This window comes from Ambystoma mexicanum, chromosome 4q (assembly GCF_040938575.1).
Source record: "Ambystoma mexicanum isolate Mex_15411 chromosome 4q, UKY_AmexF1_1, whole genome shotgun sequence".
Taxonomy (NCBI): Eukaryota; Metazoa; Chordata; class Amphibia; order Caudata; family Ambystomatidae; genus Ambystoma; species Ambystoma mexicanum.
The window spans coordinates 1,185,885,907-1,185,912,260 of NC_090928.1; the positions used below are offsets into that span (position 1 = coordinate 1,185,885,907).

Sequence of the window (26,354 nt, forward strand, 5' to 3'; positions counted from 1 at the left end):
CATCCATCCACTTGTTGAGAGAGTTGTTTAATGCTCCATTCTCAGATACTCCAATGCATATATTTCATAAACAGCAAATATATAATCCATAGGGCGGCATTTTACCAGTAGAATAGGTTTAACTATTTGTAAACCATATTATAAGTGAAAAAGGATTAGAAGTCCTGACTGCCCTTCACTCCATTGAGAACAACTAAAGAATATAGATATTTCTGGGTTTAATCATGTTCAAGTGTTCACCCTACTCTAGTTGTCAATAAAAGCCAGGCATAATGGTAGGGTTTCACAAGTAGTAGTACACATTTAAGATGATTATGCATAACAGCATATAAAATTTAGGGGATGGAAGAGTTATTTAATTGTCTACTAATCCTCCTTCATGAGTATCATCAGTATACTCCTAAACACTTGAAGATCTCTGCCCACAAGCCAAATGCCGAAAACCTTTTATAACTAGAACATTTTCTTTCCAATACACCCCATTGTAAAAATATATACACTTGAAAACAAAAAAACAAATCTAAGAAATACAAAATTCTCTACAACATGTGTACATGAGAACATGGTCTTTTTAAGAACCAGTCTGTAGGAAACCCCCCCACAGGCACTTTCTATGTGTATTTGGTTAAAAACCTTTACAAAAAACTTAAATACTGAGTAAATAGAAAACATGAAAAAAGAAATCAACCATTTCATCTTTCAACATAAAATAAGCATTTTCTACATCTATTTTTATCACATTGCAACAAAAAACCTCTAATTCTAAGCTATATCTTAGTTAATGGAGTGGATCACCTTCTCAGTCTATACTCTTTTAGCTCTCACAATGAGACACTGGATTGTTCTTTATATCCAAATTGTCTTGAATAACATTCAGGAGTTGAATCAATGTAAGCAATAACCTTTGATTGGATCCCACATACAATTTTCCCACAAGCTTTTCTCTGCTCAACCATGATGACAAGGATAAATAGGCTCCGAAAATCCTATATCTAAGAGCTTCCAAAAACTCATGGCATAAGATCAGATGCTTTAGAGATTCAAGTACAGAGGTATGTATACAAAATCAACATCTTCCAGAAGTTGGGTTCCCCTCCTCCACATTCCAACATTTGGTCCTTTAATTTCTCATCAATTGACTCAATTTAAAGCGCATATAAGTCTAGCGCCAGTGATTACATGGAAACATCTCAAAATAGCTAGATCTGTCACCCCATGGGAAATTTTGCGTATTCATAATAGGTTTTGCTCTTGCCAATTTGATCTAACATAAGCCACCAGTAATACTGCTGAAATGTATGCTTACAAAACGGAATACCAGCAACAAGGTCATCCTTGCTAATCAATTGTTACGCTCACCTGGTCTCCACAGGGGCACCGAACGGGATTGGCTGGTCCGCTTGTGAGAGACGGGCCTCAACGACCGGTGGGGGGTGTCTGTACTTCCGCTCCCTATATGGTGGAGGAGAGGCACAGGAGACCCCAGCCAAGATTCTCTATTCGGTAGCAATGGTCGAGCAATCAAGGCCTAGCTTCTCAGCAGGTGATGCAGGCTGGTTCTTAAGTACAGTGTATCCCCCAAGCCCCCCACAAAGGAATATCCACACTCTGTATTGGTTAGAACACAGTCTTTATATAATCAAAAGTTAAGGTTATGTACATTTATCAGGATAACTCACTTTGTACTCTGGCAAAATCTACAATGACAAATATTTACAATCCTAAAGTGGTACCACCCTAGATCTCATTAAAGTGCATGAACAATACTGTACAATATCACACAGACCAATAGAGTGAAACCAGCAATAGAGAGAAGAGAGAAAATAAGATGGTTGAGCAATAGGCAGAATACTGACCCCTACCACTAGGCACAGTTCTGTGTGGAGATCCCCCCACCTGGGCAACCTGTAAAGAAAGATATAGCACAAGCCCAGTCCATATATTGCTCTGCAAGTCTTATTCTCTCCTATAATGTTTTTACCCCCCCAATGTACCTGGTGGAGTCGAGTTCCTCGAAGAGGCGTCGACAAACGTCGAGGGACTCGCTGTTCGGCGACGGGGAATCGACGGGCCTTCTTGAATGCCTTCCCTTTCAAGCGGGAGGCACGGGGCGTCGAACGTCCGTCGACAAACGAGGCAGAACGATGTCGAAGAGGCAGCAGCTTCGTCCGAGCGGTGCTCGTCGGTATCGGGGCGTCGGCGTCCTGCAAGGCGTAGGTGTGCGGGGCACCTCGATGACAATAGTTCTGGACCGCAAAGATTGTAGAGACGGAAGCCCAGCAAGGGCGTCGAGTCGTCCGAGTCTTTGAGGTCGTCGGGTGGCGGGAAACCCACCGGCAGGTTTCTCCTCGGCGCGTTGGTCGGCCTCGACTTTCTCCGGCAGGATAAGCGGTCGACGATGCGGTCGAGAGAGTCCTTCGATTGAATGTTCTTAGGCAAAGGAGCGGACGGCTCCGGTCGTCGGCGGCACGGCGTCAAGTGGTTCCCACGGCTGGGCAACACAACTTCGACGGGCCTCCAGCGGTTTCACAACCCGAGCGGTTTTCTCGGGTCGACAGCCTTTCGAGGGTCTGTCTTCCAGGGCGCTTCGGCGAAGATGGAGCGGTGCTCGATGGTCCCTCGGAGCACGGGAAGAGGGCGCCTTACCAGGTCCTCTCTCGGGTCAGCCCTCGACGATTTCGTCAGCCTTCAGATCGGTCGAAGCAAATGCCACAGCAAGTCTTCTTCTTCCAGCTGGACGTCGAGGATCAGCAGTTCCAGTTACTCGTAGAGTGGAGACTCAGCTCCCTGGCTGCTTCAGGAGCACAATGGTCGCTTCTCAACCAAAGGTCCCTTCTGAACACTTTTCCAGTGGTGAGAGGTCCCCAGATATACTATCCTCTGTCTCATCCACGCTGCTGGCACACACTCAGCAGCCAATCATACTGCAGGGCATTCATGCAGCCAGTCAGCCAATCAGGCACACAGTGCATTCAGGCCACACTCCTCCCTTCCAGACACTCACAACAGGGAATGTGGATTGGGACAAGTACCCAGCCATTCAACACTACACACTGCATTCAGGCCAGTTTCGGGCAGGGCTGTCTCAGTCTTTGTCTCTCATGCCAGAAACCAGACAACCACAACAAGAAGTGTATATTGGTCACACACTCCATTCACCCAGGTCCCACCCACAGGAGGTACCCACAACCTACAGTCACTGGGAAGGCTCCAGCCAGTCTAGCTGGGCCTTCACAACAATACCATACATGGAACTTCCACCCAACAGCCAGTCAGGGGGAAGGGACAGAGACAGGGCTTCCCAGGACTTTGGGAAAACAAGATAACAGGCAATAGAAAGCAAGAGGCCACAGGGGCCATCTTGTTTTCTATTAGGAATCAACAGATCCCAATGGCAGGGCCAGGGTATCCCAAAATGGAGGACACCCGGAGCACCTGTCGAATTCAGCACGGAGCTGCCACCAGCCCATACCCTGCTCTGGGGTCACCCACAGGTGCCCAAAAACATACACTAGGGGCACAGGGTTGTACCCCTTCCCATGGGTGCCATAAGGGTATCCCATGGGTCTGTTCACCAAACCAAAAGAGAGAGCTGCACTGCCAGGAGTCCCACAGAAAACATAACAGAACACACGGTAAAAACAGAAAAAGGACAAGGATTCAGAGGCCCTGTCCCTCAGATGCATTTCCAGCATCACAGTCGCCCCCCCCAGACTGAGGTGGAGGGTGTCTAATCTCCCACGGGATAGACACCCTCATCCAGACGGTCAACATACCTTCTGGAAAGGCCATCTGCATTATCGTGACTCTTCCCTGGTCTGTGCTCTATGGTGAAGTCTAGCCCTTGCAGGCTAATGGACCACCTGAGCAATTTCGGGTTCTCAACCTTCATCTGCATAAGCCACTTCAGGGGCTTATGATCTGCTTGGACCTTGAAGGTAGACCCCGTAAGGTAGGGCCTAAAACGCCTAAGGCTCCAAACTATACTAAAACACTCCTTTTCAACAGTAGCCCACCTAAGTTCTCTACCCTTGAGTTGTCTACTGATGAATATGATAGGGTGTTCTCTCCCTTTGTCATCTAACTGGGACAAGACAGCTCCAATTCCGGTGTCGCAGGCATCCGTCTGGACGATAAAGGGTCGGCTGTAGTCAGGCGCACTCAACACAGGTGCCCTACACAGACTTTCTTTCAAGCCATCAAAGGCCCTCTAACAGTCTTCGGTCCAAGTAACCTTCCTAGGCTGCTTGGGTGACGTTAGAGCTGTCAGAGGTGCAGCTATGGTCCCATAGTCTGCCATGAAATTGCGATAGTACCCAGTGAGGCCCAAAAAGGCTCTCACCTGGGTTTGAGTAGTGGGAGTCTCCCAGTTCTGTACATCCTGTACTTTACTGGCGAGAGGTTGGATTTGACCCCCTCCTACCTCATTACCAAGATAGGTAACTTTCCCCTGAGCTATCTGGCACTTGGTGGCCTTGATAGTGAGGTTAGCCCTTTTCAAGGCCTGCAACACCCTATCCAGATGTGTCAAATGCTCTTCCCAGGTGGAACTGTAGACGGCAATGTCGTCTAAGTAAGCCACACAAAAGGCTTCCAGCCCACTGAGCGCATGATTGACCAATCTCTGGAAGGTGGCAGGGGCATTCTTCAACCCAAAAGGCATGACCCTAAACTGGTAGAGTCCCTCAGGTTTTGAGAAGGCCGTCTTCTCCTTGGCATGGTCCGTCAGAGCTATTTGCCAATAGCCTGAAGTGAGGTCAAAGGTGCTCACAAACTTGGCAGCACCGATAGTGTCCACGAGCTCATCAGCCCTGGGCAATGGGTGCGTGTCAGTCTTGGTGACGGCATTGACTCCTCGGTAGTCCACACAGAACCTCCAATCCTTGGTACCCGCCTGGGAACTTGCCTTGGGGACAAGGACCACTGGACTGGACCAGGGACTGGTTGAGGGTTCAATAACACCCAGATCCAACATCTTGGCAACCTCAGCCTGGATGTGGTTCTTAACGGTATCTGACATACGGGAGCACCTGCTTTTGACAGGCACACTGTCACCAGTGTAAATTTCGTGCTTACACCACGGTGTAAGGCCTGGCTTCAGTGAAAACAGAGAGGCGTACTGTTGGAGCAAAGCCCTACAGGCCCTCTGTTGCTCTGTTGTCAAATCTGGAGAGAGATGTACTCCCTCCACTGAGCCATCCTGACGGTTGCTATGCAGCAAATCAGGAAGGGGCTCACTCTCATCCTCTTCTTGCCCAGAAGCTAGCAAGAGACATGAGACTTCCGCTCGCCTGTGGAAAGACTTGAGCCTGTTGACATGGAATAGCTGAGGGGCTACCCCAGGGGCTCCCATGTCAACCAGATAATTGACTTCGCCCATCTCGGAGATGATCCTGAAGGGTCCAGTCCACTTGTCTGCCAAAGCCCTAGGCTTGATAGGCTCCATCACAAGGATTTCCTGTCTCGGAGTCCAATCCACTTGCGAGGCTTTAAGGTCATGCCAGTACTTATTCAATTCCTGGCTGGCCTTGAGATTTGCTGTTGCCTGACCCATCATCTGTGTCATCCTCCGTCTGAGGCCTAACACATAGTCCCCCACTTGCTTGGCGGGACCCGGAGGGGTGGCTTCCAAGCCTTCTCTGATCAAGGTGAGGGGCCCCCTCACGGGATGTCCAAAGAGTAACTCAAAGGGGCTGAAACCAACACCCTCTTGAGGTACCTCCCTGTAAGCAAACAGCAGGCATGGCAGGAGGAGATCCCATTTCCTCCTTAGGGGTTCTTCCAAAGCCCCTAGCATGCCCTTGAGAGTTTTATTAAATCTCTCAACCAGACCATTGGTCTGGGGGTGGTAAGAGGTAGAGAACTTGTAGGTTACCCCGCACTCTTTCCACATGGTTTTCATGTAACTCGACATGAAGTTGGATCCTCTGTCAGAGACAACCTCCTTGGGGAATCCAACACGGGTGAAAATGCCCAGGAGAGCCCGGGCAACCACCTTGGCCGTAACCGTCTGAAGGGGTATCGCCTCAGGGTACCTGGTGGCATGATCTACCAAGACCAGGATGAACCGATGTCCACCTGAAGTGGGAGGGTCAAGGGGACCGACGATGTCGATGCCCACCCTCTCAAATGGGGTGCCAACCACTGGCAACGGCTGCAGTGGGGCAATGACACTGCCTCCAGTCTTGCCAGACAACTGACAAGTTGGGCAGGTCCTGCAGTGGGACTCCACCTCTACTCCCATCCGTGGCCAGTAGAAATGGGCAGAGAGCCTCTGCTTAGTCTTCTTGGTCCCAAGATGACCAGCTAAGGGCACCTCATGCGCCAACTGCAGTAGGAAGGGCCTGTAAACCTGGGGTACCACCAACCTCTTGCGGGCACCAGGTTCAGGCTTAGTGGGCTCACTAACAAGGAGCTCACCCTCCCAATAAATCCGGAAATTCCTAGGCACCTCTCCTTGTGCCTGGGCCAGGGCCTGTTTCCTCAGTCCCTCGAGAGAGTGGCACTCTCTCTGTCCCTTACAGAAGTCCGCCCGGGAGGGTCCCCCTTCAGCTAACAAGCATTGAAGGTCGGGATGATCCTCCGGGTTGAGAACCTCTCCCACAGGAGAGTCTTCTGCCTCTTCTCCCAAAGGAGTTGAGTTTGGGTTTTCCACTGGACCCAGCCCGTCCGGAGCATGGATCCCAATGGGTGCAGCAGGAAGAGAAGGTGCTCCCTCCACAGAGGTGGCCTTCTTGGTCTTCCTCCTTCTTGCCTTAGGCCTCGCCTTTGGCTAGGGTATCTGACCCACAGCCAGACCCGGTGTCACCTGTGATCTAGTGACGGCAGCAGCAGTCATGGGAAGACCATCCGAGATCAACCCCAACTCTACTAGATCATTCCCTAACAAAATGTTAGCAGGGACATTGTCCTGAACCAGGACAGGAAGCTTCGCTGTCTTGTCGCCAATCATGAGTGTGACTAAGGCTACAGGTGATAATTTGGGAGGCCCACCAGCTAACCTGGTGGTTTGCAGAGGAGCACCTTCATAGTCCTCTGGCCTGAGCAGGGTCCTGTCCACCACTCTCATGCTTGCCCCAGTGTCTCTCAAACCAGTAGAAGGCTGGCCATTCAAGAGGACACTTCTCAAAAATCTACGGGTGTTCTGTGGGATAGTCGCCAGTACTTCCGCATACTGGTCCCAGGCCCCAAAGGACACTAAGGAAATCTCCACCGGAGCACCAAATGTTATACCGGCAGAGGAGGGGAGGACAGTGGCCTCCACCTCAGACATGGGGTAAGGGTAGGTCAGGCTGACAGCCTGTACTCCAAGTGCCTTACCTTTACACTTGGGGTCACCCCTTTTGTGATCCAGAGCCCCACAGTCCCAACAAGCGCCAGGAGTGCGGGGTACGGTACTGGAACCACTGGGAGCCTGCTTTGCAGCAGGTGGACCACTACTCTTATTCCCACCCCCAGATGACTTATCCCCACTAGATTTTTGCATCTTAGGAGAGGAAGGTTTTGGTTTACCCGACTGTGACTGCTTGGGGGACTCCTCAGCTTTCTGAGAGGCCCCCTTCTCTTTGTCCTTGTCCTTCCCACTGGAGTCCTTAGGGGACACCCGGTGGGAGACCCACTTGTCAGCCAACCTAGCCAGCTTAAAGGGGTCCAAAATGTTCTGGTCAGCCACATACTGACGCAGCTCTGGTGAACAGGCTTCAGAGAAATGCTCAAAAAACAAGAGGTGGGACAATTCAACAAAAGTCTTAACCTTGTATCCATCGATCCACCCCATCATGTTCATGTGCACAGCACTCACCCAGTCAACCCAAGACATATTCTCCTTTTTCTTAAAATCCCTGAACCTTCTAAGGTATTGGGTAGGTGTCTTGCCGAACTTGGCAATCAAAGCAGACTTCATACACTCGTACTGACCCCTTTCTTCCACACTCAGCTTCAGAATACAGTCATACCCGGTTTGAGGCACTCTGCTTAACAAACACTTCGCCCAATCTCTTTTATCCACATCATGAATCTCAAAAGCCATTTCAAACGCTTCAATCCATTGGAGGATATCCGAACCCTCCACAAATACACCCACCAAATCTTTCATAAACTTGGTGGCTGGGGACCTGACACTCTCACTGGATCTAGCTGAAGTCTCCACTCTAGCTTTCTCTAGCTGGATCCTCTGACATTCAGTGCTCTTGAGTTCAAGGTCCTTATTTTTGAGTTCAAGATCCCTATTCTTGAGCTCCACTTGTTGAGCCAACTCCTCTTTCTTAAGCTCAGCATCTATTTCCAACTTGCGGTATTCAAAGGCCAATTTCATAACTCAAGCTCTAAGGAATTGCTGGAGTTTGGAACAGAGGCAGCAGGAATGGCGGCATTCCCAGAAACAGATTCAGCTGAAACCCCAGGGGCAGAGTCCTCATTGGTTGCATTCCCCCCTCATCAAGAGTTTCACTATCAGTCTGGTAGTCCACCAGGGCAGCTATCAGCTCAGCCCTAGACTTATCCACAAAGTCTAACCCCCTGGCTTCACAAGCACTCTGGAGAGCCTCCAAGTCCATCCGAGTTAATTTGCCATTCGCAATAGACTTAATTGTTTGTAATGCAGTTACCTTGTACACAACTAAACCTTAATTCAATAAAGGGCAAATATCCTTTGTAAGTGGCACGGTTATACACTGATTCTTAAAACCATAAGCATCCCACCGCTGCCACCAGTGTGAGAGACGGGCCTCAACGACCGGTGGGGGGTGTCTGTACTTCCGCTCCCTATATGGTAGAGGAGAGGCACAGGAGACCCCAGCCAAGATTCTCTATTCGGTAGCAATGGTCGAGCAATCAAGGCCTAGCTTCTCAGGAGGTGATGCAGGCTGGTTATTAAGTACAGTGTATCCCCCAAGCCCCCCACAAAGGAATATCCACACTCTGTATTGGTTAGAACACAGTCTTTATATAATCAAAAGTTAAGGTTATGTACATTTATCAGGATAACTCACTTTGTACTCTGGCAAAATCTACAATGACAAATATTTACAATCCTAAAGTGGTACCATCCTAGATCTCATTGAAGTGCATGAACAATACTGTACAATATCACACAGACCAATAGAGTGAAACCAGCAATAGAGAGAGGAGAGAAAATAAGATGGTTGAGCAATAGGCAGAATACTGACCCCTACCACTAGGCACAGTTCTGTGTGGAGATCCCCCCACCTGGGCAACCTGTAAAGAAAGATATAGCACAAGCCCAGTCCATATATTGCTCTGCAAGTCTTATTCTCTCCTATAATGTTTTTACCCCCCCCAATGTACCTGGTGGAGTCGAGTTCCTCGAAGAGGCGTCGACAAACGTCGAGGGACTCGCTGTTCGGCGACGGGGAATGGACGGCCCTTCTTGAATGCCTTCCCTTTCAAGCGGGAGGCACGGGGCGTCGAACGTCCGTCGACAAACGAGGCAGAACGATGTCGAAGAGGCAGCAGCTTCGTCCGAGCGGTGCTCGTCGGCGTCGGGGCGTCGGCGTCCTGCAAGGCGGAGGTGTACGGGGCACCTCGATGACAATAGTCCTGGACCGCAAAGATTGTAGAGATGGAAGCCCAGCAAGGGCGTCGAGTCGTCCGAGTCTTTGAGGTCATCGGGTGGCGGGAAACCCACCGGCAGGTTTCTACTCGGCGCGTTGGTCGGCCTCGACTTTCTCCGGCAGGATAAGCGGTCGACGATGCGGTCGAGAGAGTCCTTCGATTGAATGTTCTTAGGCAAAGGAGCGGACGGCTCCGGTCGTCGGCGGCACGGCGTCAAGTGGTTCCCACGGCTGGGCAACACAACTTCGATGGGCCTCCAGCGGTTTCACAAACCTGCGAACCCTGGTCGACGGCAATGGACTTCGACGGCGTCGATGTCCGGGTGCTTCACTTCGATCTCCTCAGCGGTCCCGTCTCGGGTCGACAGCCTTTCGAGGGTCTGTCTTCCAGGGCGCTTCGGCGAAGATGGAGCGGTGCTCGATGGTCCCTCGGAGCACGGGAAGAGGGCGCCTTACCAGGTCCTCTCTCGGGTCAGCCCTCGACGATTTCGTCAGCCTTCAGATCGGTCGAAGCAAATGCCACAGCAAGTCTTCTTCTTCCAGCTGGACGTCGAGGATCAGCAGTTCCAGTTACTCGTAGAGTGGAGACTCAGCTCCCTGGCTGCTTCAGGAGCACAATGGTCGCTTCTCAACCAAAGGTCCCTTCTGAACACTTTTCCAGTGGTGAGAGGTCCCCAGATATACTATCCTCTCTCTCATCCACGCTGCTGGCACACACTCAGCAGCCAATCATACTGCAGGGCATTCATGCAGCCAGTCAGCCAATCAGGCACACAGTGCATTCAGGCCACACTCCTCCCTTCCAGACACTCACAACAGGGAATGTGGATTGGGACAAGTACCCAGCCATTCAACACTACACACTGCATTCAGGCCAGTTTCGGGCAGGGCTGTCTCAGTCTTTGTCTCTCATGCCAGAAACCAGACAACCACAACAAGAAGTGTATATTGGTCACACACTCCATTCACCCAGGTCCCACCCACAGGAGGTACCCAAAACATACAGTCACTGGGAAGGCTCCAGCCAGTCTAGCTGGGCCTTCACAACAATACCATACATGGAACTTCCACCCAACAGCCAGTCAGGGGGAAGGGACAGAGACAGGGCTTCCCAGGACTTTGGGAAAACAAGATAACAGGCAATAGAAAGCAAGAGGCCACAGGGGCCATCTTGTTTTCTATTAGGAATCAACAGATCCCAATGGCAGGGCCAGGGTATCCCAAAATGGAGGACACCCGGAGCACCTGTCGAATTCAGCATGGAGCTGCCACCAGCCCATACCCTGCTCTGGGGTCACCCACAGGTGCCCAAAAACATACACTAGGGGCACAGGGTTGTACCCCTTCCCATGGGTGCCATAAGGGTATCCCATGGGTCTGTTCACCAAACCAAAAGAGAGAGCTGCACTGCCAGGAGTCCCACATGGACTCCGGGGCAGAAAACATAACAGAACACACGGTAAAAACAGAAAAAGGACAAGGATTCAGAGGCCCTGTCCCTCAGATGCATTTCCAGCATCACACCGCTCTTAAGTGATTTCACGTGCCCCCTCTGAATTCCGCTTCCATCACAAGGTGCGCCTAGAAGGTTAAATGAAATGTTACCCGCTGTAAGGTGGAAGGCCTACTCCCGCCTCCCGTGGCCTTCTAATACACCCCGCTGCTATGCCTCACCTTAGTTTTATGAATGGCAGGCTCTCCATCCTGCAACAGCATGCAGGGGTGCGTAGAGTTGAAGGATCTAGTTACTTCACTGATCCTGTAGAGTTCCAGACAATTCACTGAAATGGGTAAATCTTATACCAATGATATGGTTCGCCGTAGAGTTCAAATTGCTCAAGTTCACTTCTGTGCCTTTTTCCTATAGGTTTCCCTTTGGTGCGATAATATGAAGAAGGCAGAGTTTTTGTTCCAAGGTAAGTTCACACCGACGTTCTGTGATAAGTCTCTATATGCGCTATTGTCCTTCTGCACGACTGACCTGCTGTTCTTTGTATTTTACAGGTGCTGTATCTCCGGGATGGATCGCGTGGTGAAGCCTTGCGGGGCCGCTAGGAAAAGCAGCCTTCAGGTGAGTAATGTCGCTGCGTAAGAATTAAATGTCCAATGCGGGCTTTTCCCAATGCGCAGCTAACCTGATGTTTTCTTCTGTTCAACAGGTGCAGTGACTCCGGAGCAGCGGCTGAATCATGGTGGCAGTCGAGTGATGGTGCTTAGCTGCATCGCCGGAAAGAGCAGCTCTCAGGTAATTATTAACAGTGCGCAGGATAGCGATGTGGATTTCTGGGTCTGCGCGGCCAACCTGACGTCTTTTCCTTTTCAGCTCAGCAGACGAAGGCACGGAGCGTCAGGTAAGAGTCTAGTTCTGTTTCTTCACCTTTCTCTTCCTTCGCAGGTAGCTCGAGAAAACTGGACGGGCGTAGCTGAAGACTGGCCTGAAGGTAACAGACACAGTGAGCGTTACGCTGCAGGAGTGCAGAATAACGTGAAGCGTGTTCTGTACTGAGGGCGTGGTTTATATAGCCTTCGGAAAGTAGTCCCCAGGTAAAGTAGTCCCAGCAACCACACCCTACAAATAGTTCCCTAGGCAAGTAGTCCCTTCAGCCTGCCTCAGACTGGTCTACACGTGGTTCACTTGTTTGAAACTTGCCATATTGGTGGTGGCAGCATGAGCCTGGCGCCAACGGCGCCAGGACCAAGTCCAGGAAGCCCCCAAGGGATCCATGGATGCCGATGCCCTGGGCAGGTTGGTATGCACCTGATGTTTGGGGGCATGAACCATGACAGCACTCCCCCCCAAGGCCCCTCCCAAGGTGATTTGTCTCACTGGTCCGGATTTGGTCGGGTAGTTTCGATGGAACCGGTTTACTAGGCGAGGTGCATGAACATAGTCACTTGGCTCCCATGACCTTTCTTGGGGACCATAGCCTTTCCAGTCAACTAGATAGAAGAGTTTTGTTTTAACGATTTCTGGTTCGCCATCTACCAAGATGGGTCTTGGCTGTTTTGTGATCCGAGTTCCTGGTTGTACTGGTTACAGAAGGGAGACGTGAAATACGGGGTGGACTTGCATGCTCGGGGGTAGCTCCAATTTTACTGCTACTGGGTTGATGATGGCCTTGATGGCGAATGGTCCCAAATATCTGGGATTAAATGTGTGGGTTCCTTTTAGTGGAATATGTCTTGAGGCTAACCAAACATCTCCAATCTGGTATTGTGGAGCTTCGCTCCTATGTTGATCTGCAGATTTCTTGTATCTTTCTTTAGCTGTCTTAAATGTTCTGTTGCCCTCTTGAAGGCTTGAGTGATGGTTTTATGCAGACTGCTTACGGCAGGCATTTCTAACTGCTGAGGTGGGTCGAGTTCTGAGGTTTGTGGATGCATTCCATATATTGTATAGAAGGGGCTTTGTCCTGTGCTGGAATGCAATGAGTTATTGATGTAACAGGTATTTTAGGTATTGCTCCAAAGTCTGGTTGGTTCTCTCGGTTTGAGCATCCGTTTGAGGATGGTGGCTGGTTGAAAGCCTTACGTCAATTTGGGCTAACTGGCAACATTTTCTCCAGAATTGTGAAATAAACTGAATCCCCGGTTCTGAGACTAAGACAGAGGGGAATGGCAACTTTATCTTTCTCTGGGGGACAGTAGTCAGCCCCAGCGAAATGTAGTCAGAGGGAAGTCTTAAAGACAACCCTGGGTTACTACACTAAAGGTGCTGTGTAACCCGTACAAGAACAGGGGCACCTGGAGTGGTGTGCTCCCAAGATCACACAATGAGTAAAAACACATAGGCCAAAACACATGTAAGAGTGGAAAAGGGATGTACACTCTTACCAGGTGGAAGAAATAAACTCCAGAAATCCAGCAAAGCTGCTGGGGGTCTCAGTAGGTGAGGGAAATTAGCCCTAGAAGGAGTATTCGCCCTAACACCGGCTTCATCCCTGTGTGGTGCAGACCCCCTTCAGACGTCCTCCTTCACAACGAAGCTCCAGGAATCGTGGGTCTGCGGAAAACTAACAGGAACAACTGCCAGGGCACCAGCTGCATCGTTGGAATAAGGTACTGTGCTCTGCTCGAGGAAACTGGGTGAATACCTTTTCTTCATCCTCAAGGCTCGTCCTTGTCTTCCCTCTTATCTTATAACTTTTGCTTCCGAACATTGACAATATCCATGTACTTTTGGGCTACGCTGAAACGTGAACTGTCTAACGGTTTGATCTTCAGGACAGGTCTCCGGTGTCACTTAAACCTGGCTCGACCCTTTGACTTTTGAACTCCTGTTTCGGAGTGTTTCTCAATACTGTCTGCCATACCTAAATATTGCCTGTGATTTTTGCCTCCAACTCCCTCTGGGTATCTCAGGTGCTAAGTGTGCTTTTGCCCCGGTAGCACTTCATGTCACGGATACGCGTTTATTGAGTAGACCGAACTTTCAAAAAGTGATTGCAACCGTATCCGCGGTATCGTGTTTTGTTCATAACACCGGTTCATTCAAACACAGTGGGCCTCATTACGAGTCGGCCGGAAAATCCGGCACAATTACCGGCATGGCGGGAAGTGCGTGTCCGTGCCCTTGAGAACCTGCTACCAGCGGCCGATCACGAGTGTGCGAGCACGCGCGTCCCCCCATGCCGGTAGTGGAAAAACCGCTATCCCGGTAACGTCCCATCAACCCCCCTATACCGGCATTGTGGCTTGCGTCCACTCCGTAACCGCTTTCAATGAACCCCTAAACACCGGCACGGTAACTCCGGCACGGAATAACCGTGTTCGCAAAACCGGACCCGGAAATTACGTCATCGTGCTGGAACGGGAAATGGGCCGGCGGCCATCTTTAAAAACACAATCCATTGCAATCCTCCACAACCAACACTTCTCCCGTGTCGTAGTGTGTCAGAGGAGCATCATCATGTCCAAGGCCAGCAGGAAATCCACACAGAGGAAGAGGAAGCAGCGTTTCTCGGACGCTGAGCTCACCATGCTCGCCAACACCCTGGAAAAGCATGCGGATGTAATACGCAGCACAGACCTAAAGCATGCGGCCCAAACCCGCAAAAAAGAGGTCTGACTTGAGGTAGCTCAGAGGGTGACAGCAGTGGGGTGCGCCCCAAGGAGTGTGCGCGACTGCCGGAAGCTGTGGGACGACCTCCGCCTCTGTGTCCGGAGGATCATGTCTGAGAACCGGAGAGCCGCAATGGCGACAGGCGGTGGCCCACACTCCCCAGTCCAATTGATGCCATGGGAGGAGACGGCAAGTGGCTTCATTGACCCCGAAACCATTGAGGGGATCGGAGATCAAGAGGTCGTCACAGCAATCACCACAGAGGAAGGGGAGTATACCATCACAACCACGTATCACGACACATGACGTGGCCCAACTGTGGAAGTTAGAGTGGGCCAGGTGATGCATCAACATATCCATAGAATAATCATTGTCACTCCCTGCACCACATGGACGCTGAGTGACGACCCCAATCCCAACAGAGGTTCCACATGACCCAACCATGCCCATGCACCCACCACACAGAGACCAAACTAATGCTACCCCACCAGCCATGCATTGATTCCCCACATACCTCCTCAGTACACCTAAAGCAACAAACCAGAAATGAAATGATGGCTGAATGCATGAACATATCCCACCGCAATTCAACATGGCTGCCATTTGACAACATCACTGATGACCTGCATCTCTTCTATTCCCCAGGCACCGATGATGAAGGTGGACCACTGGACAGGTGTGCGAGCACGTCCAGTGCACGCAAGGGGACCAGGGACACCCCAACACAACCGGCCAAGGAAAAGACACCTGCCAATGCCAGTGTGCCACGCAAGGCACCAACCCTGCAGGGGACACCTGCACCCACTTTCCAACAACAAAGAACCACAACAGTGGTAGCCCTGCCGCCAGCCAACAGGGACGTTGTGTCCACAGAGGTGGAAGAAGAATCAGACATGATGCCTGGCACACCCACCCCAAGCCACATTGCCAGCCCCCAACCTCTAGCGGAGTCTGAGTGCCTCGATGATCCGTGTCTACATGATTCCGACCTCGGGGAATCAGACAATACGCTGTTTGAGGACAGTGCCCCGGAGGATGGCTCCACACAGGTCCCTTCCTCCACTCTGCCTTCCTCCACTCTGCCTTGCTCCACCCTGCCAGCAACCTGCAGACCTGCGGACGACACCTCATTTGATGCCCGCCTGACAAGGGTCGAGGCCCGGCAAGAGTACATGCTCCAGATCATGCGCCAGCAGGTGGAAGCAGGCAATGAGGCCATGAGTGCCATCGAAAGGGCAATAGCAGCCAATATTGCAGCAGTGGAGGCATCCACGTGTGCCTTCCGGGAGTGCATGGGGACACTCACGGAGGCCATCCTTGCAGGTAACGCTCCGATGCAGCGGCCATACCTTCACACAGACAGTCGATTGACAATAGACTCCTCCGCAACTACTAGCCCTACCAACTCGGCGCAATCCAGTCGGGTGCGTCACATAAGGAGGAGCGCACGACAGTCGGCCATGGCACCACCCGACACTAAAGTCCAAAAGAAGTGAATGCACGGACAATGACATTGTGGCAAAACACATTGTGGAAGGGAGCACTGTCCGTTGCACACATGGGGACACTTTGCATCTGTGGGGTGGGAGAGGGAGTTAACAGGGGTGTTTTGAGGGTCTGTGGGGTGGGAGAGGGAGTTAACAGGGGTGTTTTGAGGGTTTGTGGGGTGGGAGAGGGAGTTAACAGGGGTGTTTTGAGGGTTTGTGGGGTGGGAGAGGGAGTTTGTTGGGGGATTGTGGGAAGGGGGAGTGGGCACAGTTTTGCACTTTCATATAATACACAAGTTTTCTGGAGAACAATCCATGGCTGGACATTGTTATTTTTGGTGTGCATCCATTTAATGTGTTACGGTGTTCAATGTCCAAATTACAACATTCCCTTTGTGCATGTTCACATTGGCCCAGTGTCTGACTGCCAAACGTCATTCATGGTCCCTGTATCTTAAAAGTATTCGTCAATTAGTGCTTGGCGTACAGCTTGGCCGTCCCGTGCATCACGTACTGGCAGGGGGGCTCCTTCACCTCCGTCTCCATCCCCTTCATCCTCACCCGGGCCATGCATGTCAATGTCAGGTGGCAGTGGTACATTCCTTCGGACGCACATGTTGTGCAGCATGACACAGGCCATGGTGATCTTTGCCACCTTTTCAGGCCTATATAGGAGTGCCCCACCAGACCTGCTTACGCAGCGGAACCGCACCTTCAACAGGCCAAAGGCCTGCTCAATCACAACACGGGTAAGAGTGTGCACACGATTGTACTCCTCTTCATGGCTGTTCTGCGGGATCCGCAAAGGGGTAAGTAGCCATGGCCTCAAGGGATATCCTCCATCACCTGCAAGCAGATACAAATAGGTGTGTGTCACTCTGAACTGACACCTTCAGGGAGCACGGTCATGGCAGCAGCTATTAGGTGTGACCATGTACATGTCCCTGTACGTGTACCAAATAGTCACCAATATGGAATGTATACTGTAAAGAGGTGTGGAACACTGGATGGAGTTGAATAGATGATGCAGGGTGTAATCATGCATGCTGAGGCAGATGTGCTGTGGCAGTGCGACAATGTTTAGCCTCCAATTCATGCTGTATACTCTTTACTATGCATAGTCACACAGGCCGCATTGGCACAGTTGCCATCCTATTCAGTCATGCATTGCTTGCCATCACCATGGTGCCCCGGTTGTGCCTCTTACTTGTTGTCTTCCATTTGCATTATTTGTGATATGTGGCCCAGTGATGTGTCATTTTCCGTTTGGCTGTGTCAGGTGAGGAGTGTTTAGCTCTGCATTCATTCTCCACTCACTGGCTATTGCCACCCAGGTAAACTATCCCCCCCACTTTCCCACCAAGGTGTACTATCCCCCTCCTTCTGCATCCGCACACATGAGTACCCCACAGCATGGCCATGGGCCTGTTGTGCAACTCACCGAGCAGCCAGGCACATGGTCCAGCATGTCGCTCCATGTGACGGGGTAGCGTGGAGTTGCGCAGTACCATGGCATCATGTGTGGATCCAGGAAATCGGGCGCAGCAATGGGTTATGATCTTGCTGGAGTCACATACCATTTGCACATTGATGGAGTGGTATTGCTTGCGATTGCGTTACACCGCCTCTATGGCATGGGGGACTACCAATTCCACATGGGTGCAGTCGATGGCACCGACACAATTGGGCATGCCTGCCAGTGCATGGAAGCCTACTTTGTTTTCGGCTATCTCCTGGGCAGTCCGTGGTAGGGATATGTGGGTGCTTGCGTGCTTCACGAGGGCATCCAGCACTTGGTTCAGCATGCGTGAGAATAGTGGTTGTGAAATGCCATGCAGCTGGCCCACTGTGTGTTGGTAGGTGCCTGTGGCCAGGAAGTGGAGCACAGACACCACCTTCAGTAGTGGGGGGATGGCAGTGCGTATTTGTATGTGGCTGCAAATGTCGTTGTGTATCATGTCCACTATGGTGGTTATGGTGTCACAGTCCAACCGGTACAGGGTGTGGATCTGCTCAGGGGTTAGGTTGAATGGGCTGGGTCTGGTGCGAGGGATTGGTGGCTGCCTACGAGGCGCTGGTGGCTGGGCTGGTGGTAATTGCTGGGCCTGTCTCACCCTCCTTCTCCTCCTGCGTCTCCTCTGTGCTGCCTGTTCTTGCAGCTGTAGTTGTTGTTGTTGCTGTTGTTGCTGTAGTTGTAGCAGTATAGGCATGTCCTCCAGCGCCATGATTGAAAATGCTAGTGGTAGCATTTTAGTGTAGGAAGGGGTGTGGTGTGTGGGTGTGCTCCTTTTGTACTGGGCCACTCGGCATTGCCTACACCTGTGGGGGGGTGGTGTGTGGGTGTGCTCCTTTTGTACTGGGCCACTCTGCATTGCCTACACGTGTGGGGGGGTGTGGTGTGTGGGTGTGCTCAGTTCATACTGGCACAGCCTCCTTTGACTCCACCTGTGGGGATTGTGTGCACCTGTGGCAGCTGCCTTGTATCTTGGCTGCTGTTTGCGGGTGGTCCGCGATGCCTGTTTTTCCGGCATCATGCAGCCCGTTATTTCCGTGTTCGCGATGCCGGTATTTGCATGTTTGCGTGGGTTGTGATTGCCCCCTATTACCGGCATGTCAGTATTTACTACCCGAAGAGGCGGTGCCGTTAATGCCGGGTTTGCGGTTCAGAATGCTACGGGACGTTAAATGATGCCGGTATTTACATACCGGCATCATTTTTCCCTTACCGGCATGACTAGTAATGAGGCCCAGTGTACTTACCTTGAGACATACTGTAAAAAGTGAATTGATTAGTTGTAGTATATTTAACATGTGGTTTTATTTAAAGTTTAATAGAGGTGTTGTGTTTATAACTGATGATTTAAAAATAAATGTACTTATATTTTTTACCTGAAACCTTGAGTCAGTGTTTGCTTGAGTCACAGTAATTGTGGTCCCTTTGTGTAATCTCTGCTATTGCTCATATACTCTTGAGATAAGCCTGGCTGCTTTGCTACTGCTACCACTATAACTTAGTAGTACAGGCTTGTACCAAAGGTAAACTTGTATTGCCACCTGTAGTCTTAATTGTGTGTAGTGGTCTCTAAGGGCACTGCACAGGATTCTGCCTAACAGCCGGCAGCTGCGATAACGAATAAAAGGTGCGCTCCTTAAAAACAGGAGAGGCTCGGCAGGCGGCTAAAAAGTGAATTGGTTAGTTGTAGTATATTTAAGGTGTGGTTTTGTTTAAAGTTTAATAGAGGTGTTGTGTTTATAACTGATGATTTAAAAATAAATGTACTTATATTTTTTACCTGAAACCTTGAGTCAGTGTTTGCTTGAGTCACAGTAATTGTGATCCCTTTGTGTAATCTCTGCTACTGCTCATATACTCTTGTGATAAGCCTGGCTGCTTTGCTACTGCTACCACTATAACTTAGAAGTACAGGCTTGTACCAAAGGTAAACTTGTATTGCCACATGTAGTCTTAATTGTGTGCAGTGGTCTCTAAGGGCACTGCACAGGATTCTGCCTAACAGCCGAATAAAAAAGGGTAGATAGCTCAGGACTGCAGCAGAGCTTCACCGGGACGGGGTAGTTGGAGCAGCCGTTGTTCTATCTGCTTTTCTTCGGTTCCTTGTAGTTCCAGATGTGAATCTGACTTCTAGCCCAAGAGACCTGCCTTTTATGTGCAAAACCCCCACTCACACAGCCTGGCTGTCAATCACGCAGCAGGGGGGTTGTCCAGCCAGGACAACCACCTCAGCTAATCATGGCAAAGTGCGACTTGGGCTTCCTAGGATACCCTGTGCAGGGGGTGACTACACCCCTCCCTCACATTCAGCCCACCTAGACACCCAGGTGCCTTGAGGAGGGCTTCTCTGCAGAAGCCCGCCAAAAGACGGTGAATAAAGAAGGCAAACCTAGTTTGCCGCGCAAAGTAAAACACAAGAAGGCCTTTAACAAAAAGAAATGGTGAAAAAACCCAACCCGAGCCAAAAGAAAGACGATTTGGTCAAGCGGGTTTATGCTTAAGGCTGTTAAAATAGCCAAAAGTATTACCATGTTTATCTAATATAATCGCGGTAGAAAAGTTAGGGTAGATACCACTGCCACCAGCCAAGTCTAAATGTTAAAAGAGTGAAACAATGCTCAGGGAGGTACAGACAGAAAAGGGGTACAGATTAGCCCTTTCCAGTACTCCATGTAAGATGGGGTGTACTGGGTCTGTGGTAAAAGTGACTATGTAAAGTAAATGGCAACTTTAGCCCCAGCGAAATGGAGTCAGAGGGCAGTCTAAAAGACAACCCTGGGTTACTGCACTGAGGGTGCTCTGTAACCCATACAAGAACAGGGGCGTCTAGAGGGGTGTGCTCCAGTGCCCAAGATCACACAATGAGTAAAAACACATAGGCCAAAACACATGTAAGAGTGAAAAAGGATGTACACTCTTACCAGGTGGAAAAAATAAACTCCAGAAATCCAGCAAAGCTGCTGGGGGACTCACTAGGTGAGGGAAATTAGCCCTACAAGGAGAATTCTCCCTTACACCGGGGGGGGGAGTTTTCCGGCTCTGGTTCAGCACTGACTTTGTGGGCAACCCGACTGCCTTCTTTGGAGGTTTCACAGGACAGTCTCGGAGGAAATGACAGGCCGTTCCGCAATATAAGCACAATTGTTGTTGTCTCCTCTTGTCTCCCTCGAACCCCTCCAATTTGCATGGGTTCTGAAGTGTCTGTAATCTTGGGAGTGTTGTCTTTCGGACGCACGAACACTCGGTTTTCCAATCTAGCTCGGTCAGCTTTCCAGTTCTGCAGTCTGTGATCTAATTGTACCATAAGGTTGATGTATTCTGAACAATCTCGGGGAGGATTCACAACTTGAGCCAAGACATCCTTCAGTTCGCCTCTCAGCCCACGATTAAATATTGTAGTCCTTTTATCTTCTGGCCAACCGGTTTCTACCACTAATCTATTGAAGGTTACAATATAAGTTAGCAGATCCTGGTTCCCTTGGCGAAGAGACAGCAGTTCGTTATCTAAAGCCTGGCCTTGGGAGTGTCGGGCAAACAGCTTTTCCATATTCTGCTGAAACCCCTGGAAGTCTCGGACAAGAGGATCATCCTGATTAACTAGTGGTATAGACCAGTCTGCAGCATTGCCACTGAGGTACGAAAGTACAAAGACCACCTTCGCTTGATCGTTCGGAAAGGCCCCTGGTCGGCATAGGAAGTGTAGGCAGCACTGGTTCATAAAAACCGCAAATCACTTAGGATCTCCCGTAAAGCGTTCTGGTGAAGCTAAAGGTATGGCTCCCGGAAGGACCACCTGCACTGGATTGCTTGACAGAGTTGGGATTGATGACCCCATCGCGGGTAGCGGTGTGTTGCCAGCCTGGGCTTGGAGTAATTGTCTGGCAAGCTCATCGGTGCGCTCTTTTGCCACAATTAGTTCTCTTCTTAGAGCATTATTCTCTTGTTAACCCGAATGCACCTCTGCACCTCTGCTCTGAGTTCTCCCAAAAGCTGGGCTAGATGATTCGTCTCTGATGTTTCCATGGCACCCAGGTAGAGGTTTGTGTGAGGCTTCGCATTCTGTTTCGCTCACCTGGTCTCCACAGGGGCGCCGAACAGAACTGGCTGGTCCGCTCTTAAGTGATTTTACGTTCCCCCTCTGAATTCCGCTTCATCACAAGGTGCGCCTAGAAGGTTAAATGAAATGTTACCCACTGTAAGGTGGAAGGCCTACTCCCGCCTCCCGTGGCCTTCTAATACACCCCGCTGCTATGCCTCACCTTAGTTTTATGAATGGAGGCTCTCCATCCTGCAACAGCATGCAGGGGTGCGTAGAGTTGAAGGATCTAGTTACTTCACTGATCCTGTAGAGTTCCAGACAATTGACTCAAATGGGTAAGTCTTATACCAATGATATGGTTCGCCGTAGAGTTTAAATTGCCCAAGTTCACTTCTGTGCCTTTTTCCTATAGGTTTCCCTTTGGTGCGAAAATATGAAGAAGGCAGAGTTGTTGTTCCAAGGTAAGTTCACGCCGACGTTCTGTGATAAGTCTCTATATGCGCTATTGTCCTTCTGCGCGACTTACCTGCTGTTCTTTGTATTTTACAGGCGCTTTATCTCCGGGATGGATCGCGTGGTGAAGCCTTGCGGCACCGTTAGGAAAAGCAGCCTTCAGGTGAGTAATGTCGCTGCGTAAGAATTAAATGTCCAATGCAGGCTTTCCCCAATGCGCAGATAACCTGTTCTGTTCAGCAGGTGCGGCGACTCCGGAGCAGCGGGTGAATGATGGTGGCAGCCGAGTGATGGTGCTTCGCTTTGCTGGATCGGCGGAAAGAGCAGCTCTCAGGTAAATATTAACAGTGCGTAGGATAGCGATGTGGATTTCTGGGTCTGCGCGGCTAACCTGATGTCTTTTCCTTTTCAGCTCAGCAGACGAAGGCACGGAGCTTCAGGTAAGAGTCTAGTTCTGTTTCTTCACCTTTCTCTTCCTTCCTTTGCAGGTAGCTCGAGAAAACTGGATGGGCGTAGCTGAAGACTGGCCTGAAGGTAACAGACATGGTGAGCGTTACGCTGCAGGAGTGCAGAATAACGCGAAGCGTGTTCTGTACTGAGGGCCTGGTTTATATAGCCTTCAGAAAGTAGTGCCCAGGTAAAGTAGTCCCAGCAACCTCACCCTAGCAAATAGTTCCCTAGGCAAGTAGTCCCTTTAGCCTGCCTCAGACTGGTCTACACGTGGTTCACTTGTTTGAAACTTGCCATATTGGTGGTGGCAGCATGAGCGTGGCACCAACGGCGCCAGGACACAGTCCAGGAAGCCCCCAAGGGATCCTTTGGGGCCTTAAAGGCCCCCATGGATGCCTATGCCTGGGCAGGTTGGTCTGCACCTGATGTTTGTGGGCATGAACCGTGACATCAATGCAGACTGCATGATTAGTTCCATTTTCTTTTCAAATTTTACCATAGAAAGAACAGAACCTTCACTCAACATAAGTGCCAAGTCTTCATATAAAGATTGTTTTGGGGGGCGGGGGTGAACATTTTTGCATAGCTGTTCAACATGCACCAATACCATTTGACTGAAAGGTGTAAAATCGCCAATTCGTGGCAAATAAGTACATTAGGAATTGAAAGCGCTAGGCCAAGGACCTGCTTCCACATTGTACCCTGTATCAAATCCAGAAACCCCTCCATCTCCAAGAGGCAGATGTGCAATGCATATAGCAGAATAGGTTCTACTTTCAGAAGATAATATTGCAGACAGGGGAGGACAGAAAATTGACAATACATATTATAGATGATTTTCATTTGAAAAGCGAATGACTACACTTTTACATTAAGAAGGTCATTCCACGCAGATATGTTTGCAAGTGTGTACCCGAGATAGCGGGTACAAGGCATCAACGGAATACACACCCCATTTAAGCACCAATTGAATCTAGCAATTTTCTTCTTGCCATCTGCAAATGAAATAATAAATGATTTAGCTGGATTGATTTGAAGGTTGTGGTTTTGGGCGAAGCTGAAAAATAAGTTTAGTTTTGTCTGAAGCCCAAAAGGAATGGGATCTAAAAATTTAAGATTTTCAGCGAATCCAATCCAATTAAGCAACAATCGACCGAATTTCACCAGGAAAATAACATTCTCACTCCAATCCGCGTCCATGCAAGATTGCAGCCATGTTTAAGTCCAATCTCAGTAGGGATAGGATCAGTTACTGCCTCATTCATTGACAGCCTTATTTGATAAGAGGTTTTTTGGATTAAAAGTGCAGTAACCGCCACTAGATCTAGAGGAAAGTCTAGATTAATCATCTTCTCCCAAAGCACCTCTCTAATCACTGTGTCGAATGCAGCCATAAGATCAAGGGCTGCCATGTAGATAGGGCCTGTTCTTGAATGTTTCGAGTTTTCGAATAAGTGTGCCATAATAGATGCGTTGAGCTGACAGCCCATTTGTTTTCTAAAGCACACCTGGAAGCATGGTAACAGATTCAAGAGGGCTATATGAGACTGGATTTGTTCCAAGATGAAGAGAGTAAAGATCTTGGCCGCAGCTTCCATCAGAGCAATGGGTCTAAAGTTGTTAGTATCATCAATCTACCCCTTCGTAAAGATGGGTACGATAATCTCACTGCCCCAAGAGAGCGGGATTTTTCTAATCAAATAAATGGAATCGAATTTCATTTTTAAAATATTGGCCCATAACTCTGGATTTGCTTTAATCAAACAAGGCGGAATGCCGTCTGGCCCTGGTGCCCTAGAACCTTTAGTCTTGGCAATTGCACAGACAATGTCCTCACGCAACCACGGAGAGCATTTCAGAATCAACAGGTCAAATTTTCGATGTACAATGGGTTCAAAGCCGATGAGCAATGCATATTTGGTTTTTATATAAGTCACCCATGTGGAAACAGAGACAGCAACCTCGTGTTAAGTGGTAGCATTACCAGTAATCGCTCTAAGCGTCTCCCACACCTGTCTTGTATCATTGGCAAGGAGGTGGTGTATCATCTTTTGATTGTCATTTCTGTGAAGTTCATGCCTAAGAGCCTTCGACTTGTTATGATACAACTGAGAGTCAATTGCCTTAGCTGTCTTCTCTTTTCTTTCTTTAGGGTGTAGATGCAATCATTTTTGCGATGACAGTGCTTAGGTACGGCCTCACGCTGTACAATCCATTTCAGGTGTTCCTGAATGCGGACTCCATTCCGGCATTCGGCTAAGATAGGTGTAATGCATGAATTAGCCGACACAGAACAGAGCATGGGATCCTTTCTCGGGCGGTTAATTAAAGTCGCACAAGTTTTAAAAACCCATCTAACTGCTATATGTGGACGATCCGTGACCAAAAGTGCTAGAGCAGTCACTGATTTATGCATGTGTTTTGAGATATTCAGAGACAGTTTTAGGGCAAGATGATCACTTACTCCACATTCACTAATAGATGCTTCCTGTACAAGATGAAGCAAACTAGTTGATGTGAAGAAATAATCAATCATCGAACGTGAAGAGCCTCTGGTCCTGGTGTAACCATAAGTATCAAATGTAGTCCTAATGAGTTGTAGATCCCAAGACATGAAGTACTCCACCCATTTTTCGCCATTAAGTACAGCGAGACGAGGCGGTCTTCGAAAAGGAACCACTCCTAGACTTTTTAGGTTTAAACAGGTGTAATTAAAGTCCCCGCTAACAATACACACATCTTCTAAGATCTGATTCAACCAATCGAACATATCAGATATGGGTGATGCCAGTCTATGCCAGTATAGGCTTGCAACCAAAATTCCCTCATTCATTGACCCTGGAAAATGGAGTTCCACCATCAAAAAAGCCTCATGGGCAAAGACTTTGGTATTGGTACTACATTTATAATCTCAATATTCATTAAGGCTTTAGATTCTGTGTTAAGCTGATGCAAATCAATAACCGCATCTTCGTTTGACAGATCACAGATGTCCTTAACATAGGAAGCATGATAATCATTTTCCTTCAAGAATTCATTTTTTGATTTTTTAGATTTGCGCTCAAAGATTTATTCTGTTGGGCCACTCGTTTTAATGCCCATACAGCCATTTTTTTTTGTTTTCGAGACAACACAGGAACCGAGACGTCCGTGTTTTCCAGCACTGGCGGCACAACAGCACTATAATCATGCTTGACATGAAAGTCATCTTCAAGGTCTATTGTCATGGCCACTTGCCCAGGATCACAGTAGCAGCACCATCAAGTGTAGGGAGCAGGGGGCATCGTGGTTCATGCACGTCCCTTTCGGACGTTCTTTCATGGGAGGCCGGGTTGGATGCAGTCCTGGCACCTTTGGCACCAGGCTCATGGACGAACTTAAACAAGAAATTTTCATTATGGGCAGAAGTGCTTGGAGTGGAACAGGAACTCTTTTATTATGGGCAGGAATACTCTCAAGAACTCTCATTTGTGTCTAACTAGTCCGGGTGTGGTCTCCATCTGCATCTGCATGTGCAACCTCTAGGGGTGGCAGGGTGTGGCTGGCAGGACTGTGCTAGGGGGCGTGGCCTTAAGAGCTCAGCTATAAAAGCCAGCCCAACCCCAAGGCACACGCTTCGTGTTACTCTGCACCTCCGTGCAGCGTAACGCTCACCGTCGCCTGGGATTCATGTTACCTGGAGAGATCCTGCCATCTTCATCCGTACTTACATCTGGAGGATCCTGCTCTCACCTGTACGCTTCTTCCTGACACCGCGGCTCACCTACAAACATCTTGG

The 26,354-nt window shown here is 49.5% G+C and overlaps 1 protein-coding gene across 1 annotated transcript in view; it reads right to left on the reverse strand.

The window, feature by feature from the left end:
• The window catches only part of DNAH8 (dynein axonemal heavy chain 8), an 8,835,797-nt gene that overhangs the window by 3,918,930 nt on the left and 4,890,513 nt on the right, over positions 1 to 26,354 (reverse strand). The window lies entirely within an intron of this gene.